The 22,612-nt window shown below is 43.1% G+C and overlaps 1 pseudogene across 1 annotated transcript in view; it reads left to right on the top strand.

Annotated features, from left to right (window-relative positions):
• Positions 1 to 5,549: 5,549 nt before the first annotated feature.
• Positions 5,550 to 22,612, top strand: part of LOC311526324 (transmembrane 9 superfamily member 2-like) — a 36,062-nt pseudogene continuing 18,999 nt past the window's right edge. Inside the window, exons 1-7 of the transcript in view lie at positions 5,550 to 5,609; positions 9,939 to 10,071; positions 12,815 to 12,928; positions 13,113 to 13,170; positions 15,560 to 15,718; positions 16,391 to 16,542; positions 18,139 to 18,250. The product of the transcript in view is annotated as a transmembrane 9 superfamily member 2-like (transcript). The remainder of the gene's footprint in view (positions 5,610 to 9,938; positions 10,072 to 12,814; positions 12,929 to 13,112; positions 13,171 to 15,559; positions 15,719 to 16,390; positions 16,543 to 18,138; positions 18,251 to 22,612) is intronic.

Here is a 22,612-nt window from a genome sequence, read left to right as displayed (position 1 = left end):
TCACCGCCTCGAACGCGAGGGCGAGCCCCGGATGCAGCCGCCAGCGGGGAAGGGGGTTTGTAGGCGCGGGGAGGGGGGGCGCTGAAGAGGCCCGAGTCGTTGTAGGAGCTTGGGGATAGGGAGCGTTTTTTTGAGGGGGGAAGGGGCGATTGCCTGGGGGAAGCGCTGCGCCCTAGGGCCAGCCTGATAGCGCTGCGTGGGCCTCGCACACAGACCCAGCCCTCGCCTGCGCTTAAACATTAGGTCGGCCTCGTGTCGACCCAGTCCCTGCTGTGGCTGCAGCGAAATTGAGGGGACGATTCTTCCCTGTCCTAACTAGTGCCTCTCAGGCTATGGGTTACCTCTCAAACGGCTGTGCTGGTGACCCCTTTCACACAGAAAGCCTCAGAGTGCAAACCCCCCCTTAGTCATTAAAAGCACTTTTAAATCGATTTAACACCATTATAAATGCTGGAGGCAAAGCGGGGTTTAGGGTGGAGGTTGACAGCTCGTGACCCCCCGACCCCTCACGTAATAACCTTGTGACCCCCTGAGGCCTCCCGACCACCAGTTTGAGAACCACTGCCCTACAGGGATGGGAAAACCCCTTCTGGCGCTGTAGGAAAGGATGGCAGCACAGCTGGTGGGCCAGAGCTGTGCGCTGGAGCGGCTGCAGTGCAGTTACACCTGGACGTGACGAAAAGCCCCCATCTACACCCCGTTTTGGTGTAGTACAGACACTTACTAGAGCCACAGAAGGGGTTCTTCTGTTGCTGTAGTAAATCCACCGCTCTGAAGGCTGGTCTGCACTAACGCGGTACAGTGGAACCTCAGAGTTATGGACGCCTCAGGAATGGAGGTTGTCTATAACTCTGAACAAGAGGTTATGGACGTCAGCCCACGGGAAGGAGAACGGACTCCGGGTCGGGGTGAGGGCAAAATAGCTTCATACATAACTTCCTGGTATAGCATGGGTTTAAACTTTCTGAAATACATTTTGGGTCAAAAATTCATGTTTAGGCTCTGGCCGAGGGGAATTTTTAATAAAGTTTGGATAAAATCTGTGCAGATTTTCAAGTTCTGTAAGGGTGGAAAAACATTCTCTCTTCTCACAAAGTTAATGCCATATGCTCCTCTGCCACGTACATAACTCAGAAACAGTAGTGGTTTGAAACCCTGAGCCCAGATCCTGCTCCATGCAGGCAAATCCCTTCATCCACGCAGAACCCCACTGACTTTAATGGGGCTCATGCTGCATGCAGCTTATTACAAGAACTCACTAGGAATGAAACCTTCCAGCAAACACCAAGAAACAAGTACCGATGTGTCTGTTGACAAATGTGTGGTCCTCAAAAATGGCAATTAAATATACATAGTTTATTCAGAATTGTGGAAAGACTTGTCAAACTCTGCTTTGATGGAGAAAATAACTGTTAGCAGCAAGTGTGTGTAGTACTCCTGATGGAATTTTGTGCCAAAAAAACAAAAATTCTGCACACAATATTTTAAAATTCTGCAAAATTCTGGGAATTTATTTAAACTACCATACAATGGATGGAGAACGGGAATGGGGAGCATTGGCAGAAATCCCTGAATCCCCTTTGTCTAATAATAATGTAGCTAGGTTTGATCCTTTATTTCTAGCTATTAGTCAACAAATATTTGTAGCCATATGCTCAGTATTACATCATAGGCAACTGAAGAGTAAGTGAGGGCTGGGGTATCAAACTCACAGTTTATATTGGCTATTGACCATCTCCAGAAAGGTCAGTAGTAAACAGTTTATGGAGCACATTTTGACAGCAAATTTTTTGTCTGAAAGTTTAGACCGGTTCTAATCACAAAAGCATCATAAGGATTTATAAGACCATACTGTCATTTACAATATGCCTCCTTTACACCACTCTGGCAGTGTAAAGGAGCCTTAAAAGTTTATGCCTTTCGAGAAATTCACTAAGAATGGGAACAATTTACTAACAACAATGGGAACAATTAAGCAGTCAGGCTGCTATATTATGTTGTGCCTGCCTCATGCCTGCCTCCAAACATCCCGAAGCCCTGCCCCTGCATGCTGGTCATGCCACAATAGCGAGCCAGAGGCACAGAGTCTCTTTCGTTCGCTCACATGCACGCACGCAAGCCTCCCCCCATGCCACCATCCCCAGTGGTGATTGATGTCTCCCCTGCACACATACAAAGTCCCTCCACCCCCAGGCTGATTTACATCTCCGCCAGCTGCTCTGGGCTGCTGAGGAGGTGCAAGTGACAGCTCTTGTGGCTTCCCTTTGATTCCCCTCAGAAATCATTTTTCTGTGGGGAAGCAAAGCAATCTGCGGACAACATGAATTCTGTGCGTGCGCAGTGGCACATCATTCCTCCAGTAGTAGTGTAGGCGAATACAGTAAACTTGTATCACACTAATGCTGTTATGATAACAGGGCTCATAGATGAATGTATTAGTACCACTATTTTATGGATTACATTTGTATAGTGATAGATCTAACAATTGGCTAGTAAATGCATATTGGCTGTTTCAAAGATAGTAAGCTGAAAACTCCACAGCTTAAACTTCTCTGCGTTTTGATACACAGGTACCAGATGATTTTCCCAGAGAGAAGAGTATACAGTACAAACCTATTTATAAAGTGTACATGTTTGGATAAAGCACTAGCTCTGCTGTACAGTGCTTCTGCAGCAGTGGATGTCAGAGCCTGGTAATGTCTGTGTATAAATGAATGGATTAAATATATTTATATGGCATTGTGCCAGAGAAGTAACTGTCATATGGGCAAGGAAGAACACAGTAGTTATGCCTATAAGTTTAAATTGCAAAGGTGGTAAAATGCTATGCATTGTTCCAGCATCTTTTAAAAATACACCAAAATACATATTCCATCCTATCTAAATTTGGAAGCAATTATTGCTTTGCTGCTTTTATTTTCTTTATATAAAGAGAAATAATATAATATAACATGCTGACATGGCTACTGCATATCCCCACACTTGCTGCAACAAATTAATTTTTCAGTGCCTCCAGAACATGTAAACTGCACAAAATGGCAAAGAAAACAAAACAGTGACTAAATACAGTTACTGGAGAGTTGTAGCAAAATGTTGGAAAACTAGCACTGCGCCAATAATACAAGGATCTTGGTCATTGGGGAAGGAAACAAATCCAGAGTCATTGGATCCTAGAGGATATTTCAACACTAGAATTCCCTAATGTTAATTTTGTTGGAATCCTGAAGGAATACTGATCTGAGTGCTTTCAGGCCAAGGACAGATTAATCTATGCAGCAAAGCATGAGGGGAAGAAGGCATTTTTACTTACTATTCAGCTGAAGAACCACATGTGTTAGAGATAATAGCAGACTCAAATCTCTGTGCTCTAGCCCATTGTTCCCCAAACTTTTGAGGGTCATGCCCCTCCTTACCTCTGCCGGCACCCCCCTACTCCTCCCAGAGCTGGGGTTGGGAGTAGAGTCGTGGCTGGGGGTGGGGATGGGGAACTGGACAGAAGTAAGGGGGCTGAGGCTTGGGCTGCAGCTGGGGATGGGTCTGGGACCAGGAGCAGGGCTTGGGTAGGAGCTGTGGCCAGGGTCTGAGGCTGCGGATGGGAGCGAAGCCGGGCCGCAGTGTGGACCAGCATCCGAGCCTGGGGCCGTGTGCTTCTCTGCTCCTGGCCCCACCCCCAGCCTCTGCCCCAGGCTGGGAATGGGGCTGAGGCTGGGGGCAGGGGCGGGGCAGGAAGTGGAACTCAAACGAGGCCAGGCATGGGCTGGGAGCTGGGGACGCGACTGTGGGCAGGACTGGATCAGAGTTGGGGTCGGGGGAGAGGGGCTGGGTGGTGCTCCTTCCCTGCCCCCTGTGTGAATAGGCCCAGGCCCCCACGTGCCCCTCCAAAGGTTCCTCCATGCCCCCATAAGGGGACACACCCCATAGTTTGGGGACCTCTGCTCTAGCCACTAGAGGGAGGACAAAGAGCAACAGTTAGTGTGCGTTATATGCAGTGATGAGCTGCCAAAAGCTGAAGAACCGGTTCCTTCACTCGCTCTGCGTCTTCGGCGGCAGGTTCTTCAGTCGCTCTGGGTCTTCGGTGGCACTGAAGGGCCCGCTGCCAAAGTGCCGCCGAAGCCCCAGAGCGTCACCGGGTGAGTAAAAATTAAAAAGGGATTCTCAGGGGAACCTCCCCAGCCGAGAGCTCAGGCAGGCCAGACAGGACGGAGTTTGCCCACCCCTTTAACAACCGGTTCTAAATTGGCTTCAAAATTTAACAACCAGTTCGCGCGAACTGGTGCGAACCGGCTCCAGCTCACCACTGGTTATATGGAGACAAAGAGTGAGTAGACTTCTGTATCTGCACTGGAGCTTCTTATGATGACTTTGCAATGCTGATGTAGACTGTTGTAAACCTTGTGGAATACAAAGTTTATTCTTTATCCTTATTTTCTTCTGTGGATTTGTTATCCTTGTAATCTTTATTTTGAGAATATACAAAATACTCCTCATTCCTCCACCCCTTCTGTGTGTTCCCCAACACCCCCAAATATTATTTTATTGTGGAGTACTCAGATCTTTGACTACAGTATTCTTCTTCTACTGGAAATGTTTTTCAAACATGTAATATTTTGCAGTCTCAGTTTCACAAGAGGAACACTTTGTAGCTCTTCAACCATGTTGACATTACAATCTTGTACCATAGTGGGAAAGATGAAAGCTGACCTGGAGCAAGACTGATAATGGCAAGACTGGATCCAAAAAGGTAATTCCTAATACATGCCGTTTTAATATGCTTCAGTGTCTTCAACCATGGGTAGCAAAACTAGAAATTACAGTTGAAGTAAACTAACTTCAGTCTTTCTGAAGAAATGTCTGTGCTCTGTTGACTATTATGTCAATGTATTCAAAGATTTACATCTTCCTGACTTCACTTTTTGCGGAAAACCCAGCCTGTGTTTTTCTCTGAAAACCCTAAAGTCCTAAGGGGTTGTTGGCCTGCTGTGGTTTTACTCCTTAATCCAGTAATTCCTTGCCTTGACAGTACAACCTTAATTTTATCATTTTTTCTCTTGATGTATTTTGTATATGGGATAGCCTAAGTCTTTATAAAGAAGCTGTGTTCTAAAGCTTTGCAGCTTGGCTTCCTTGTAAATATGTAATAGTGAGTGTATTTTCTGTATTATGGAGCTAGTTAGCTAAACAGCACAGTGTTCAGGGGTTCCCAAGAACCTACCTTGGTAGATTTGTAGGAGAGAGTCCTTCTCATGAAAACCTTAAGAGCTCTACTTTGTGCCTCTCCCTGCTGCAAAGTTTCTAAGATATGTCATAGCAGGGCTACCCAAGTCCATTGAACTTGCAATATGCTTTCCAGCACACAGGATGGGCTTTCTTTGGTTGCATGACACATGCTTAGCAAACAACCTTGTGTGAAGTATACTCCATATGCACGGGGCACCATTTGAAAAGTGTCTTAACTCAGCTTTTGTAAAGAGAAATCATGCCTCACTAATATATTAGAATTCGTGGAGGAGATCAACAAACATGCGGACAAAAGGGATACAGTGGATATCATGCACTTGGATTTTCAGAAAGCCTTTGACGAAGTCCCGCATCAAAGACTCTTAAGCAAAGTAAGCAGTCATGGTATGAGAGGGAAGATCGTCTTATGGACCAGTAACTGGTAAAAAGACAGGAAACAAAGGGTAGGAATAAATGGTCAGTTTTCAGAATGGAGTGAGGTAAATTGTGGTGTCCTGCATGGATCTGAACTGGGACCAGTGCTGTTCAACACATTTATAAATGATCTGAAAAAAGGGATAAACTGTGATGTGCCAAAGTTTGCAGATGATACTAAACTACTCAAGATAGTTAAGTCCAAAGCAGACTTCAAAAAGGTACAAAGGAATCTCACAAAATTGGGTGACTGGACAACAAAATGGCACATGAAATTCAATGTTGATAAATATAAAGTAATTCACACTGGAAAACATAATCCCAACTATACATATAAAATGATGGAGTCTAAATTAATTGCTACCACTCGAGAAAAGATCTTGGAGTTGTGGATAGTTCTCTGAAAATTTCTGCTCCATGTGGAGTGGCAGTCAAAAAAGCTAACAATATTAGGAACCATGAAGAAAGGGATTAATAATAAGACCGTAATTATCATAATGCCCATATATAAATGTGAGGTATGCCTGCACCTTGAATAATATGTGCAGTTCTGGTCACACCCATCTCAAAAAAGATACATTGGAAAGGGAAAAGATATAGAGAATGGTTTCAGAGTAACAGCCGTGTTAGTCTGTATTCGCAAAAAGAAAAGGAGTACTTGTGGCACCTTAGAGACTAGCCAATTTATTTGAGCATGAGCTTTCGTGAGCTACAGCTCACTTCATCGGATGATTAAGGATATGGAACAGCTTCCATGTGAGGAGAGATTAAAAAGACTGGGACTGTTCAGCTTGGACAAGAGACAGCTAAGGGGGGAATTGATAGAAGTCTATAAAATCATGAATGGTGTGGAGAAAGTGAATAAGGAAGTGTTATTTACCCCTTCGCGGAACACAAGAACCAGGGGTCATCCAATTAAATTAATAGGCAGTAGGTTTAAAACAAAAGGAAGTACTTCTTCATATAACACACTGTCAACCTGTGGAACTCATTGCCATAGGATGTTCTGAAGCCCAAAATTATAACTGGGTCCAAAAAATAATTTAGATAAGTTCCTGGAGGATAAGTCCATCATTGGCTACTATCCAAGATGGTCAGGGATGCAACTCCATCCTTTGGGTGTCCCTAGGCCTCTGACTGCCAGATTCTGGGACTGGATGATAGGGGATCACTTGATGATTTCCCTGTTCCGTTCATTCCCTTTGAAGCCTCTGGCATTGACCACTTTGGAAGACAGGATAGTGGGCTAGATGGACCAGTGGCCTGACCCTTTATGGCCATTCTCATGTTCACTGATGATAAAACTGACTCATTAATAGCGATTGAGTGTTCTCTTCAGTGCAGGCAATTTCTCTGATGTGTTTCAACTTTCTCTTCACATCAGTTTTGGCTGCAGCAAGAATGTTGAGTAACAGGAGATCTATTTTCCTATTATTCTCATAATCCAAAATGGCTGAACTACGTTTGCTCAAACTTTCTAAAACCTCAAAACCAAATTCTTCACATGTGCAGAGAGACCATGTCCATTTTGATTGTGGGCAACAAAAGCCTGTTCTCAATAAAGAAGTTGTATAGCTGGTGCGAAAAAGTAGATGGCTACATTTTTCACGAGAGTCTTAATTACTTTTAAATAATTGTGAAGTTCTCTACCCAGTCAACAGGTATGAATCTTTAAAATTTCTGTCTTGCTAGCTACAAACATACGGATAAAAACAGTTTAAATTGTGGAGGTCCCCTTATGGAGATTCCTGGTGAATTCATGAACAAACTGGAATTGATTTGAGGTAGGCATATTAATTTTTTTGTAACCAGTCCCCTAAATTGTTTGGATCCAGGTTCTTTCTGGCAGTTATATTTGTCTAGTATAAACATTTGCACTATTTTAACGGTTTTACGAATATTAGTTTTATGAATAACAGTGCAATCTGAACTTTGGTGGTAGAAGAGCCTTAAAGTGAGCGTATTTTTTGTCCTTTCCAGCTGAGTTTCTGTCTTATCTGATTTGAAAATGCCTTCATTATAACTCTGCCCAGGCTCTTGCAAGCACTGAATTACCTACTTGATAAAGAGGGAGATTGTTTTCAAAGACTATCAGTCCTTAATTCACCTAATACAGCACAGGGCAGTAGCCAATCATACTTGTGAATGTGCCTTTACCCCTATCTGAAAAGTAACCTCCTATCCTCACATCCTAGGTTCAGTTTCCCTGTTGTTTCAAAACTTGTTGCCTCTGTTCAGCCTATCCTAAAAATATGGTAATTAGGGTTTGTTTTTGTGATATAAGACTCCTGTCTACTAGGAATTGAACTGAGAGCACTAGTTCATTTGGTGAAGACAATCATACAGCTGTCATATAACAGCTTTCGTTTTCCACCCAGGTGAAGTTGACTTGAACCCGTAACCTTGAGGTACAATGCTCGATAATGTATTACTTTTCTCTTGAGCCATCCAAGCCTCCTTAGAGTCTCTGATTTTACTGCTTGCATGAGCTTGCTGTCCATTAACATTTGTGTTTAAATTTTAAGGCTCAATTGGAATTGTAACCTCAGCTTTTTTCAGTAATTTACAAAATGTGTTACGCCTTTCAGACATCTGTTCTCTGAGCAAGAGCAGATCATTGCTGCCAGTTCAGGCATTTCCAGCAGATGTCACTATGTACAACTTACAGAGGAGCAGCCGTGTTAGTCTGTATCTGCAAAAAGAAAAGGAGGACTTGTGGCACCTTAGAGACTAACCAATTTATTTGAGCATAAGCTTTCGTGAGCTACAGCTCACTTCATCTCCCTTGTCCACATGATTTTTGAGCCCCTCAAAGAATTCTAATAGATTGGTGAGGCATGATTTTAGACTCCATGACATTCCAAATCTCTTCTCGGAAATCCACTCCTACCCCTTGCTGTCACCCCTGAAATCTGGCATTTCTGTCACAAATAAGGTACTGTAATCACGGGGATCTCAGAAGCCACCTGTCACAGGAGGCTGTGGTCAGAGGCCTTTTAAAAACAAATGTCAGGGGCATTGCTCTGTGGAACCCTGACCTTAGACTATCTGAGCACCTTGAATGTATTTATCCTCCTGCCATCACTGTAAGGCAGGGCCGGGATATTATCCACCAGAGACAGCCCAAATGGTTTGCCCATGGAGGGAATTAAACCCACCTGTCTTGAGTTGCAGAGCATTGCCCAGTCCACAGGACCAGCCTTCCAGTCATCTGATTGTTGACAGGCCCAGATGGCTTCTCTGCTGCACCTTACCCCTTCCTGCCATGCTGTAGAGAGCAGAGATGGCAAGGAGCCAGTTACAGAGGTTTGATTTGCTGACCTGTTCTGTCCTGGCCTCAGTAGAATTTAGAGCAGCCTGGGGGATGGGCTGACCGCCTGATTTTAATGGCTTCCAAGAACACAGCACACTCTGGCCATGTCCCTGCGCATGGGTGCCACCCCAGAGTGCTCCTTGGGGCCTTGAGGTGGCCCTGCAGGCACTCTGCCCTTCCCTCTAAGGTCCTTGCAATGACTTACTCTCAGTCTGAAATATTTAAAACAAGAGTTCCCTTTGTGGGGTCACATTTATTCAGTCTTCTCCAAAACACAAGGTCTCCTACCTTCCAACTTCTCCCTCCTCCTTTACTCAGGAACACCCTATCACCCTTGTTGGTGGACTTGCTGCAACCCCTTTTCCCCTGAGGCCCCCCCATCTCTTACCACTAGGCCCTGCCCCTGCTCCACTTCCCCCAAGGCTCCGCCTCCTGGCCACGCAGAGCCGGGCCATGATAAGAGCTACTGTGATGTTCTCTGATCAAAATATGACCATATAGATCACTTTTGCAACCTCTGTTATATATTACATATTATATTATATATATTATATTATATATTACAAAAATATTATATATTTAAGTACAACTTAAATACCAGGTACACTGGTATTTAAGACAAGCAAAAGAGATAAATATTTAAACCAACATGCACTGGTGTATTTCAAGTGGAATTAAATGGAATGCTTTGTTTTGATTTACATTTACATTTGTCTTAGGAGGATCTTTGTTAATTGCAGTGTTTGTTTCTCTGTCACTCTCAAAGGCAAGTATTTTCATGATAAATCTTGCCTTTTTCTTCCAGTAAACCGTGAGGGGATTGTAAAATCAGTGAGTGATGAATCAATACAATTAGTCTGTCTTTGGAGCCAAACTGAAAGTTAATCAAACTTTGAAAACATGTTTCACTTCTTGCTTATATTAATTCACTGCTGAATTATGTATATTTAATAAAGATGTTGCTATTATGCAGGAAGATGCCCAAGAGGAATTTGTTTGGAAGTTGGTTCATGGAGATGTATTTAGACCTCCAAGGAAGGGAATGCTATTATCTGTCGTTTTGGGTCAAGGAACACAACTTTTCATTATGACATTTATTATTCTATGTAAGTAGCATTAGGTTTATGAAAATTACTTACTTACAATCTATTAGTGAAATTGTAAGAAACAGGAAATGATTTCTGGCATAGCTGTCTATCCTTTTTACTGGTAGCAAAGTCCTTTATTTAAGAAAAGAAAAATACACTTGCCTATAGTAATGACCCAGATGTCTGCAATAACACTATCGAAAATAGTAGTGTTTTGATCATTATTGCAGCATCTCTCTATTAGGGATAATTCACATGCTCTAGAGCCTTGACTTTAGCAAAGCTTTTGACACGGTCTCTCACAGTATTCTTGTCAGCAAGTTAAAGAAGTGTGGGCTGGATGGATGCACTACAAGGTGGGTAGAAAGTTGGCTAGATTGTTGGGCTCAACGAGTAGTGATCAATGGCTCCATGTCTAGTTGGCAGCCGGTATCTAGCGGAGTGCCCCAAGGGTCAGTTCTGGGGCCGGTTTTGTTCAATATCTTCGTTAATGATCTGAAGGATGGTGTGGATTGCACCCTCAGCAGGTTTGCTGGATGGATCCACTACAAGGTGGGTAGAAAGTTGGCTAGATTGTTGGGCTCAACGAGTAGTGATCAATGGCTCCATGTCTAGTTGGCAGCCGGTATCTAGCGGAGTGCCCCAAGAGTCGGTCCTGGGGCCGGTTTTGTTCAATATCTTCGTTAATGATCTGGAGGATGGTGTGGATTGCACCCTCAGCAAGTTTGCAGATGACACTAAACTGGGAGGAGTGGTAGATATGCTGGAGGGTAGGGATAGGAAACAGAGAGATACCTAGACAAATTGGAGGATTGGGCCAAAAGAAATCTGATGAGGTTCAACAAGGACAAGTGCAGAGTCCTGCACTTAGGATGGAAGAATCCAATGCACCGCTACAGACTAGGGACCGAATGGCTAGGCAGCAGTTCTGCAGAGAAGGACCTAGGGGTGACAGTGGACGAGAAGCTGGATATGAGTCAACAGTGTGCCCTTGTTGCCAAGAAGACCAATGTCATTTTGGGGTGTATAAGTAGGGGCATTGCCAGCAGATCGAGGGACGTGATCGTTCCCCTCTATTCGACATTGGTGAGGCCTCATCTGGAGTACTGTGTCCAGTTTTGGGCCCCACACTACAAGAAGGATGTGGAGAAATTGAAGAGAGTCCAGTGAAGGGCAACAAAAATGATTAGGGGTCTGGAACACATGACTTCTGAGGAGAGGCTGAGGGAAATGGGATTGTTTAGTCTACGGAAGAGAAGAATGAGGGGGGATTTGATAGCTGCTTTTAACTAATTGAAAGGTGGATCCAAAGAGCATGGATCTAGACTATTCTCAGTGATAGCAGATGACAGGACAAGGAGTAATGATCTCAAGTTGCAGTGGGGGAGATTTAGGTTGGATATTAGGAAAAACTTTTTCACTAGGAGGGTGGTGAAACACTGGAATGTGTTACATAGGGACGTGGTGGAATCCCCTTCCTTAGAAGTTTTTAAGGTTAGGCTTGACAAAGCCCTGGCTGGGATGATTTAGTTGGGGATTGGTCCAGCTCTGGGCAGGGGGTTGGACTAGATGACCTCCAGAGGTCCCTTCCAACTCTGATATTCTATGATTCTATGATAAAGAAGTAAAGTGGTCCCAGTACAATCCCCTTTTTAAGGTTTTGCTGCCTCAGACTTTAGAAACTTAGTTATTTTAAACAGTGAAAATGGCAACTTTGTCTTACCATTCCATTTAACTGCTTCTCACTCTGATACAGACCACTGCTTTTCTTTGGTATATTATCAAAATATGTAAATATATCCCCCACAACTCACTTTATTCCTAGCTAACTTAACATTTCACACAGAGCATTACTTTTCAGAGTTCTAGTTCAGCATCCTTTTCTCTGTTCCTAATGTGTTTAAATGTAAGTATAATAACTTACTTTTTGTGCCTTCATAAATCGGTCCTTCCAAATCCATGACAGCTCTTGGAGTCTCTTTCCAGCTACAACAATTTCACATACCACTAGTACCATATAAGTAGTCAATAACAAAGATGTTTTTCTTCAAAAAGAAGCTTCTAGCTGGAGATTGCAGAGACTACAATTGAGTAACTCCCTTTCAACTCTGGAGTTGCCCTTATAGTTTGTTCAAGAACTTAGACCCCCGTCTTTTTAAATATAGGGACCTTATTTTTAAGATGGGCCATGATGATAAGCATTGTCCATCGTGGTAGTTGGGTTAGGCTTTGTTTGGAGTTCGAAGTTTCTAAATCAGTTACTTGAAGATCCAGTCCTGTCATCTTCATGCTTCTTATAACTACCTTTTCAAAACTTAAATCATTGCTTTTTACTACTCTGGGCCTACTTTTCTTGGACAACTCTTATGGCATGTATTAAACTATTATGGTTGCCTATGCAGTAAATGTACTCTTACAGAAGCATCATTCTTTAAGCTTTTAAAAGCTGGTTTCCAAGCTGAAATCTCATGCCATAGTTTAGTTGGAGGAGCAGAGACTTCAACCATGTGCCTCTCTTGAAGCTGTTTAGCCACAGGAATCTTAGCCTTTTGAGTATGAGATGAAAGTACACAAGCATTTGGTTCAGAGTTATGCCCACAGTGGTGTGCACTTGTGTCTAGTCAGTATGTGTGCAGATGTATGCCTATGCTGTCTGCCAGTGAACTTGATAAACCTGTGTGCTGTGGCTTACATTCTACAATATGCTAATAAAATGTGTCAACAAATGGCTTATTCTTTCTTTTCACATCTTTCATTCTAGCTTGCCTTGGCTTTCTTTCTCCTGCCAACCAAGGAGCTTTGATGATCTGTGGAGTTGTACTGTGGGTCTTGCTGGGAACTCCTGCTGGTTATGTATCTGCTAGAATGTATAAGAGTAAGTACCATTGTTTATTTCGCATGATACAGCATGTTAAATTCAGCATTGCCAGGCATTATATGTAATTCAAGTTGGAGCTGATGTCTCGGATATCAGATCTGCTCCTTGCTGTCATACTGCAAAATATTTGTAAGAGGTGTTACATTTGAAACTCTAGTAATGATTTTTACTTATTCCTCAGCATTTTGAGGTGAAAAGTGGAAGACAAATGTTTTGCTGACAGCTCTGTTGTGCCCTGGGTTAGTACTTTTTGTTCCTTACTCTTATGCAATTGTTCTTTCCTGTATTCTTGTATATAACTCAGTTACCACAAATAAAGAAAAATACTGATTTCTTAGCACAGAACTCTTTCAAGGGCTGTGCCATTGCCTTTATTGCTTCCCTACTTTATTTTACTTTCTACACAGAACATTTTAGAGTGGGAAGAAAAGCTTGTAAATCTCCTGTATTTGGAGAGTTTGCAAATTGCATAATGTTGTAGAACATGGCTTCTCAACCTGGGGGTCACGACCACCCTCCCTTAAGTAGGAGGGAGGAGGATCCAAACACTATGGAGGTGGGGCCTGAAAAGTGTGATTTGTTTTGTTTTTTGTTTTGGGGGTGTGTGGGGGGTGGTTGGTAACATGAAGACACGGCATGGAAAAGTTTGTGAGCCATTGACTTAGAATTGTATTGTGGCTGGTGTAATTAATTCTGACGCGATACAACTGCTCTTAGACTACAGCATTGATTATTTTCTAGATACTCGTGTTAACATTAGCAGGGACTATATTTCATTGTGAATGCGTGGCTTATTATGGTGGCTTTTTGGAAAGGCTCTTCTGTCTAGAGCACCTTTATAAATCAGGGCTAGATCCTACCCCCATTGAAGTCTGTTACACTATTCACCCTTAGTATAGGGGAAATAGGGTTAGATCTTAGATTGTAAGTTTAGTTCCTTACTAATGTGCTAAAATACTTTATCTTGTCTTTGTATGTTGAACATATTGGAATGTTCTTCTGGTGAAACTATGTAATAGGGACATTGGTATTTTAAACAAAATTATTTTTATGTCTAAAATAAGACTATAACATAAGAACAGCCATACTAGTTCAGACAAAAGGTCCATTTAGCCCAGTATCCTGTCTTCCAACAGTGGCCAATTGCCAGGTGCCCCAGCGGGAATGAACAGAACAGATAATCATCAAGTGATACATTGCCTGTCGCTCATTCCCAGCTTCTGGCAAACAGAGGCTAGGAACACCATTTCTGCCCATCCTGGCTAATAGCCATTGATGGACCTGTCTTCCATGAATTTATCTAGTTCTTTTTTGAATCCTGGGAAGGGGAGAAGCAGAGATTGGATTACTGACATGGACAAGATCTAAAATAGACCATGCAGGGTATGGTTTAACTGCATTTGATTACACATTTTTAGGATGTTACTTTCAGAAGTATCTGGGAGCCATTTGTACAATGGCTTGCCCACTGCTTTCGTTTTGCATAAGGTTGTTCAATACAGTCGAATGTGTAGCTTCCTCTGAGACTAGTGTAAATTCTGCTTCAAGAATTCTTTCATAATGAGTCCCAGTGAGTGGTTCATTTGGCAGTGACCCTTCCTGAGATTGATGCTTCTCTTGTACCCTGGGTGGTGGGAATCCTTGCAGGTTCCCAGATGATGTTCCCTAGCAATGTATTTTATTGCTTTACTATAGGATGGAACATGTTTGAAATCTTAATCACTTCTCTCAAATAATTAAAACTGGGTTTCAGTCTCATTTGTTGTAAGGATTTTCAGAAAGCAGGTGGAGAGGGTGCAGGAGAGCATGACTTAGATTTTGTTAATTCCAAAATAAAAGTTTGGAAGTCTTTTTAAAAACTTTTTGTTCGCGGTGTACTTTTTTTTTTCTTTTTTTTTTCTTTTGAAGAGAGGGTTTAGGAGAATATAATGCGGTGGGGAAGTTGTTTGCTTTGTGACACACTTCTACACTAAAAGTGCAAGAAGACTGTCGAGAAGAGGACTTAAAATGGAAGGTATCCCACTGATTAAACTGAAGAAATAATGCTTCACTAACATAGCTGCTTCTGAAACTGTGAATTTCTTAAAATAGTACAAAGATATGATGGGTTGGTTTTTTTTTGGGAGGGGGGTGTTTGTTTTTTATGTATTGTGTTCCATGGCTGAAGAGAGATTAGCTTGTAACAATAAACTCTTCCTAAGACTAGCCCATGGTAGCCCTCCTACCGCATTCACTCTGATATGGTTTATAGTATCTTGAACAGTGGGGTTTTGCCAGCACTGAATGAATTTGGTAGAAGGAACATGGTCATTAGAAAAGAGCTATTTAAAAACATTAATAGACAATGAGCTGTGATGGGAAAGGAAGGGCTGGAAATGTACAGTACAGTCAAGAGAGTGTTTGCTAAAAGACCTCTAAAGATTAGAGACAATTAGCTGTTACAAGGGCCTTATAATAATTACCACTTTTTATGAATTAGTGGGGAAACAATATTGCATAAATAGAGAATGAAATAGACTACAAGTGAATATTCATAAACCTTTAGTTTTATGAACCACCTAAAAATATTTAATTCTCTTCTGATTTTATGCTGCTAGTGAGAAAATTCTGGTTTTATTTTTTCCCCAGAATTGTCTTTGCTGATTTCTTCATTATGAATCTTATTCTGTGGGTGAAGGGATCATCAGCTGCCATCCGCCTTGGCACACTGTTGCTATCCTGGCAATGTGGTTTGGAATTTCTGTCCCATTAACCTTTATTGGTGCATATTTTGGATTGAAAGAAAAGGCAGTTTTTGAGTGCATTGTTTAAGTGTGTCTTATCTGCCACTCAGTATAATACTTTTCTGTCCTAACATCAAGTATTTATTCATGCGGAGTTAGTGTGTTAGCTGTCAACATCAAAACACCAAAATTTGGCTAAGATGCATATGGCTGTTCATTCTGAAATGAACTGTTCTTCAACTTCTGATTTTTGTACGGTAGACAAGAATACAAAATGATTTTCAAAATATTTTTCTGGCCATTTGGAGTCTCTCTTTTAAGAACACAAACTTATTGACATTCCTCTTGCCTACGTAGTTTGTGAGCTACAGTCCTCTGAATTGTTAACACATCTAGAAGAAAATCAGTGATTCCATGAAAAACTAAATAAAGACCTCTCCCTCCTGCATGTTGAAATTTGCTAGGTCACCACTGAAATGGAGTGTCTAAAAATCACTGTTTGTTGGTTTGTGCACTAGTCTGTAATCTTTAAAGATGTGATTTAGCTCAGTGGCTTGTGGCACAGTTTATGGATGAATATAATGGGAGAGTTAAAAATGTCAAGTTCCTAGGAGTTGATATTAGGAAAAAATCATCTTAAGTGTCTTTGATTCCTTTAACACTTTCATATCTTAACTGTAAATAACATAGTAACAAGGTATTTGTCTTTTTTTAATTGTATTAATTTCTCTCAAAGCCAATTGAACATCCAGTTCGTACAAACCAGATTCCTTGTCAGATCCCGGAGCAGTCGTTTTTCACAAAGCCGTTGCCTGGTATCATCATGGGTGGCATCTTGCCATTTGGTTGTATTTTTATTCAGCTTTTTTCCATTCTAAACAGTATTTGGTGAGGATTGTATCTTTACTTGATAGGCAGGCTGGGCTGTCAGCTCAAGCTTGGTATAACAAACCAAAAATGGACATTCCCAAACAGTGGAGTCAGAAAACTCCACAAACTCCTAGGATTGATGGTCTTGCTGAAGACTTTTCAGAATTCTTCAGAATCTAAGCATATAATATATACAATTAAAAATAAAGCTTCTTGCCTTTATTGAGAACTTTAAGACAATACATTTATTTTGCATTTTGCCTGGAACCAGGAAGATCAAAAGAGAAGCACTAATATGAGAGCGTTATCATAATTGGCCGTATACATTAGTTTTTCATGGTATAATGGGCCTTAATGTGTTGCAGGACTCTATTAAAATTTGATAGACCCTTGACACAGTTACAGCACTGTGGTGGTCTTGCACGATCAGGAGGACAAAACTGTTTTCAACTGTGTTTCTGAATCAGGCCAAGACCTTGGATTTCACAGGGCTGCAACAAAATTCAGGAACATTGTTAAAATGCAGTTTGTTTTAGTTTTGCATAAAAGTATTTGACCAGTGTAGCTATTCATAGTACAGACATAACCCAAACGTTAAACTTAGCATTTGATTGTCAAATGAAAAATACCTAATATGCTAGATTATTGTGGTCCGATGTACACTCCATATCCTGATATCTACAGGAATAAGATAGCAAGGTTTAAATATAGAGAGAGTAAAATATACTGTGGGGCATTTATTCACCTTTCACCAGTAGTCCTCAACCGGGGTCTTGATTGTGGCAAGATAAGACACTCTTGAAAAATGTAGGCAACTTTCAAACACACACCTTGATATTGGCCTGTCTAGTTATATAGTTAAAAATACGAAACACCATTACAGGCAGAATGAGCAAAAATTCAGGAGGGAGACATTAGGAGATTGCCAGTATCCCCTTTTTCTCAGATCTCTTAAACTGTAGTAGTTGCAGTCTTCTAGTTATTACATATGAGTTAATTCTTCCTCCCTCATCTCATAAACAAGATAATATTTATACACTTGGGAGGAAAGGGTGCATTTTTGCATGGTCAAGTGTTTCGATGACCCTTGGACTGGAGTAAGATTGATTTGTCTAGGGATAGAACTCTGGGAGTGGAGGAGCAACTGTTAGAAGGTGTAGCATGGTGAAATAGACAGGTGGAAGACTAATTGCAGCAATGTGAAGGAGGCAGATGTCAAGCTGGAGAGAGGCACAAGAGAGAGCCAATGGAGCAGTAGGGCTCAGAAGGCCCTGAGATTTGAAATCATAATAGTACTTTTCTAGTGAGAGCAGTCCTTGACAGAAAGGTGAGGGGAAACGAATGATTTCCCTGGCCTAGGTAGTCAGGGTCTAATTGTTTTACAAAACTATGCTACAGCTTTGAGTTGTCCCTCCCCTGACTTAACAATGAAATTGTGTAAGCAGCGTATTTACACATGAAGGTAGAGGTATAGCAGGTACAGGCTGAAGATTTGGAGGAGTATGTCAACAATGCAGACAAAGACTGTTCTGTTTTCAGATGAGCTTAGTTCTTGGGTATATAACAAAAAGAGTGAAAACTAATTTGACACAGATTTCTTTTGTGTATGTTTAGGTCCCATCAAATATACAACATGTTTGGTTTCCTGTTCATAGTATTTATAATTCTTCTTATTATGTGTTCTGAGGCTACAGTCTTGCTGTGCTATTTCCATCTATGTGCAGAGGTAAATGAACATATTATTTTGATGCCTATATCATGACAGCACAATGCACAGCTAGCTGGGGTATGTCAGAGTGAAGTTTGCAAGGATGCCTATGCAGGGCCACCTCTGCAAAATGCTGGACACTGTAGACTATGTGGGTGTATTGTCAGGATTCTGTATATCGATTGTATGTACCTTTGGCCTGGTTATGTTATTGCCCTATGTTTTATAAAATATACAAGTTCAATTTTAAAAAAAGGCAATTTCTGCCTTGTCACTGCAACTGCAGCTAGCAGTGCAAGCTCTCATTTTACACACTGGAATGGTACTGGAATGGTAGAGGAGCCACAAAACAGGAAACAACACTCCAGCTGGTCTGGCAGAGGTATACTTTTTAATGTTATAAACAGCTTGACTTAAGGCAACTGTTGGGCATAACATGTCAGTGCTCAATTTTGGAGGCTTTTAAAGGGGGAGAGATGTTGTTTTCAAATTGACCATGGATGAGGTATTTTGTAGTGTATGGTTTCAGTAATTTTGTCCCTACTGAAAAGGGCTATTTTAAAAATTTTCTAGTGATCGCCAACAAAATAATTATTGTGGTTTAAAGAAAGCTTTGGATCTGATTTCACTAACACTTTCGCAAAAAATTTGACACTTGCAAATTCTCAACTATATGTATTTAAAATAACAGTAAAAGAATGAAGTCCCATTAGTGAATATTCCCTGTAAATCATGAGCTGAGGTTTCAGATACACTGGCCATAGCATAACTTAGGGTATGTCTACACTACGGAATAAGGTCGAATTTATAGAAATCGTTTTTTTAGAAATCGGTTTTATATATTCGAGTGTGTGTGTCCCCACAGAAAATGCTCTACGTGCATTAAGTGCATTAACTCGGCGGAGTGCTTCCACAGTACCGAGGCTAGAGTCGACTTCCGGAGTGTTGCACTGTGGATAGCTATCCCACAGTTCCCGCAGTCTCCGCTGCCCATTGGAATTCTGTGTTGAGATCCCAATGCCTGATGGGGCTAAAACATTGTCGCGGGTGGTTCTGGGTACATATCATCAGGCCCCCGTTCCCTCCCTCCCTCCGTGAAAGCAAGGGCAGACAATCATTTCGCGCCTTTTTTCCTGAGTTACCTGTGCAGACGCCATACCACGGCAAGCATGGAGCCCGCTTAGGTAACCGTCACCGTATGTCTCCTGGGTGCTGGCAGACGCGGTACGGCTTTGCTACACAGTAGCAGCAACCCCTTGCCTTCTGGCAGCAGACGGTGCAGTACGACTGGTAGTCGTCCTCGTCGTGTCTGAGGTGCTCCTGGCCACGTCGGCTGGGAGCGCCTGGGCAGACATGGGCGCAGGGACTAAATTTGGAGTGACTTGACCAGGTCATTCTCTTTAGTCCTGCAGTCAGTCCTATTGAACTGTCTTATGGTGAGCAGGCAGGCGATATGGATTGCTAGCAGTCGTACTGTACCATCTTCTGCCAGGCAGGCAAGAGATGAGGATGGCTAGCAGTCGTACTGTACCATCTTCTGCCGAGCAGCCATGAGATGTGGATGGCATGCAGTCCTTCTGCACCATCTGCTGCCAGCCAAAGATGTAAAAGATAGATGGAGTGGATCAAAACAAGAAATAGACCAGATTTGTTTTGTACTCATTTGCCTCCTCCCCTGTCTAGGGGACTCATTCCTCTAGGTCACACTGCAGTCACTCACAGAGAAGGTGCAGCGAGGTAAATCTAGCCATGTATCAATCAGAGGCCAGGCTAACCTTCTTGTTCCAATAAGAACGATAACTTAGGTGCACCATTTCTTATTGGAACCCTCCGTGAAGTCCTGCCTCAAATACTCCTTGATGTAAACACCCCCTTTGTTGATTTTAGCTCCCTGAAGCCAACCCTGTAAGCCATGTCGTCAATCGCCCCTCCCTCCGTCAGAGCAACGGCAGACAATCGTTCCGCGCCTTTTTTCTGTGCGGACGCCATACCAAAGCAAGCATGGAGCCCGCTCAGCTCACTTTGGCAATTAGGAGCACATTAAACACCACATGCATTATCCAGCAGTATATGCAGCACCAGAACTTGGCAAAGCGATACCGGGCGAGGAGGCGAAGTCAGCGCGGTCACGTGAGTGATCAGGACATAGACACAGATTTCTCTGAAAGCATGGGCGCTGCCAATGTATGCATCATGGTGCTAATGGGGCAGGTTCATACTGTGGAACGCCGATTCTGGGATCGGGAAACAAGCACAGACTGGTGGGACCGCATAGTGTTGCAGGTCTGGGACGATTCCCAGTGGCTGCGAAACTTTCGCATGCGTAAGGGCACTTTCATGGAACTTTGTGACTTGCTTTCCCCTGCCCTGAGGCGCATGAATACCAAGATGAGAGCAGCCCTCACAGTTGAGAAGCGAGTGGCGATAGCCCTGTGGAAGCTTGCAACGCCAGACAGCTACCGGTCAGTTGGGAATCAATTTGGAGTGGGCAAATCTACTGCGGGGGCTGCTGTGATGCAAGTAGCCCACGCAATCAAAGATCTGCTGATATCAAGGGTAGTGACCCTGGGAAATGTGCAGGTCATAGTGGATGGCTTTGCTGCAATGGGATTCCCTAACTGTGGTGGGGCTATAGACGGAACCCATATCCCTATCTTGGCACCAGAGCACCAAGCCGGCGAGTACATAAACCGCAAGGGGTACTTTTCAATAGTGCTGCAAGCTCTGGTGGATCACAAGGGACGTTTCACCAACATCAACGTGGGATGGCCGGGAAAGGTACATGACGCTCGCATCTTCAGGAACTCTGGTCTGTTTCAAAAGCTGCAGGAAGGGACTTTATTCCCAGACCAGAAAATAACTGTTGGGGATGTTGAAATGCCTATAGTTATCCTTGGGGACCCAGCCTACCCCTTAATGCCATGGCTCATGAAGCCATACACAGGCAGCCTGGACAGTAGTCAGGAGCTGTTCAACTACAGGCTGAGCAAGTGCAGAATGGTGGTAGAATGTGCATTTGGATGTTTAAAGGCGCGCTGGCGCAGTTTACTGACTCGCTTAGACCTCAGCGAAACCAATATTCCCACTGTTATTACTGCTAGCTGTGTGCTCCACAATATCTGTGAGAGTAAGGGGGAGACGTTTATGGCGGGGTGGGAGGTTAAGGCAAATCGCCTGGCTGCTGGTTACGTGCAGCCAGACACCAGGGCGGTTAGAAGAGCACAGGAGGGCGCGGTACGCATAAGAGAAGCTTTGAAAACCAGTTTCATGACTGGCCAGGCTACGGTGTGAAAGTTCTGTTTGTTTCTCCTTGATGAAACCCCCCGCCCCTTGGTTCACTCTACTTCCCTGTAAGCTAACCACCCGCCCCTCCTCCCTTCAATCACTGCTTGCAGAGGCAATAAAGTCATTGTTGCTTCACATTCATGCATTCTTTATTCATTCATCACACAAATAGGGGGATGACTAACAAGGTAGGCCAGGAGGGGTGGTAGAGGAGGGAAGGAAAATGCCACACAGCACTTTAAGCACCGCACTTTAAAAGTTTACAACTTTAAAATTTATTGAATGACAGCCTTCTTTTTTTTTGGGCAATCCTCTGTGGTGGAGTGGCTGGTTGGCCGGAGGCCCCCCCACCGCATTCTTGGGCATCTGGGTGTGGAGGCTATGGAACTTGGGGAGGAGGGCGGTTGGTTACAGAGGGGCTGCAGTGGCAGTCTGTGCTCCAGCTGCCTTTGCTGCAGCTCAACCATACACTGGAGCATACTGGTTTGGTCCTCCAGCAGCCTCAGCATTGAATCCTGCCTCCTCTCATCACGCTGCCGCCACATTTGAGCTTCAGCCCTGTCTTCAGCCCGCCACTTACTCTCTTCAGCCCGCTACATCTCCTCCCGGTCATTTTGTGCTTTCCTGCACTCTGACATTATTTGCCTCCACGCATTCGTCTGTGCTCTGTCAGTGTGGGAGGACAGCATGAGCTCGGAGAACATTTCATCGCGAGTGCATTTTTTTTTCTTTCTAAGCTTCACTAGCCTCTGGGAAGGAGAAGATCCTGTGATCATTGAAACACATGCAGCTGGTGGAGGAGAAAAAAAAAGGGACAGCGGTATTTAAAAAGACACATTTTATAAAACAGTGGCTACACTCTTTCAGGGTAAACCTTGCTGTTAACATTACATACATAGCACATGTGCTTTCGTTACAAGGTCGCATTTTGCCTCCCCCCACCGTGTGGCTACCCCCTCAACCTTCCCCCCTCCCTGTGGCTAACAGCGGGGAACATTTCTGTTTAGCCACAGGCAAACAGCCCAGCAGGAATGGGCTCCTCTGAGTGTCCCCTGAAGAAAAGCACTCTATTTCAACCAGGTGACCATGAATTAT

The sequence above is a fragment of the Lepidochelys olivacea genome, assembly GCF_965140295.1.
Source record: "Lepidochelys olivacea isolate rLepOli2 genome assembly, chromosome: 9".
NCBI classification, from domain to species: Eukaryota; Metazoa; Chordata; order Testudines; family Cheloniidae; genus Lepidochelys; species Lepidochelys olivacea.
This window is presented reverse-complemented; position numbering and strand designations above follow the sequence as displayed.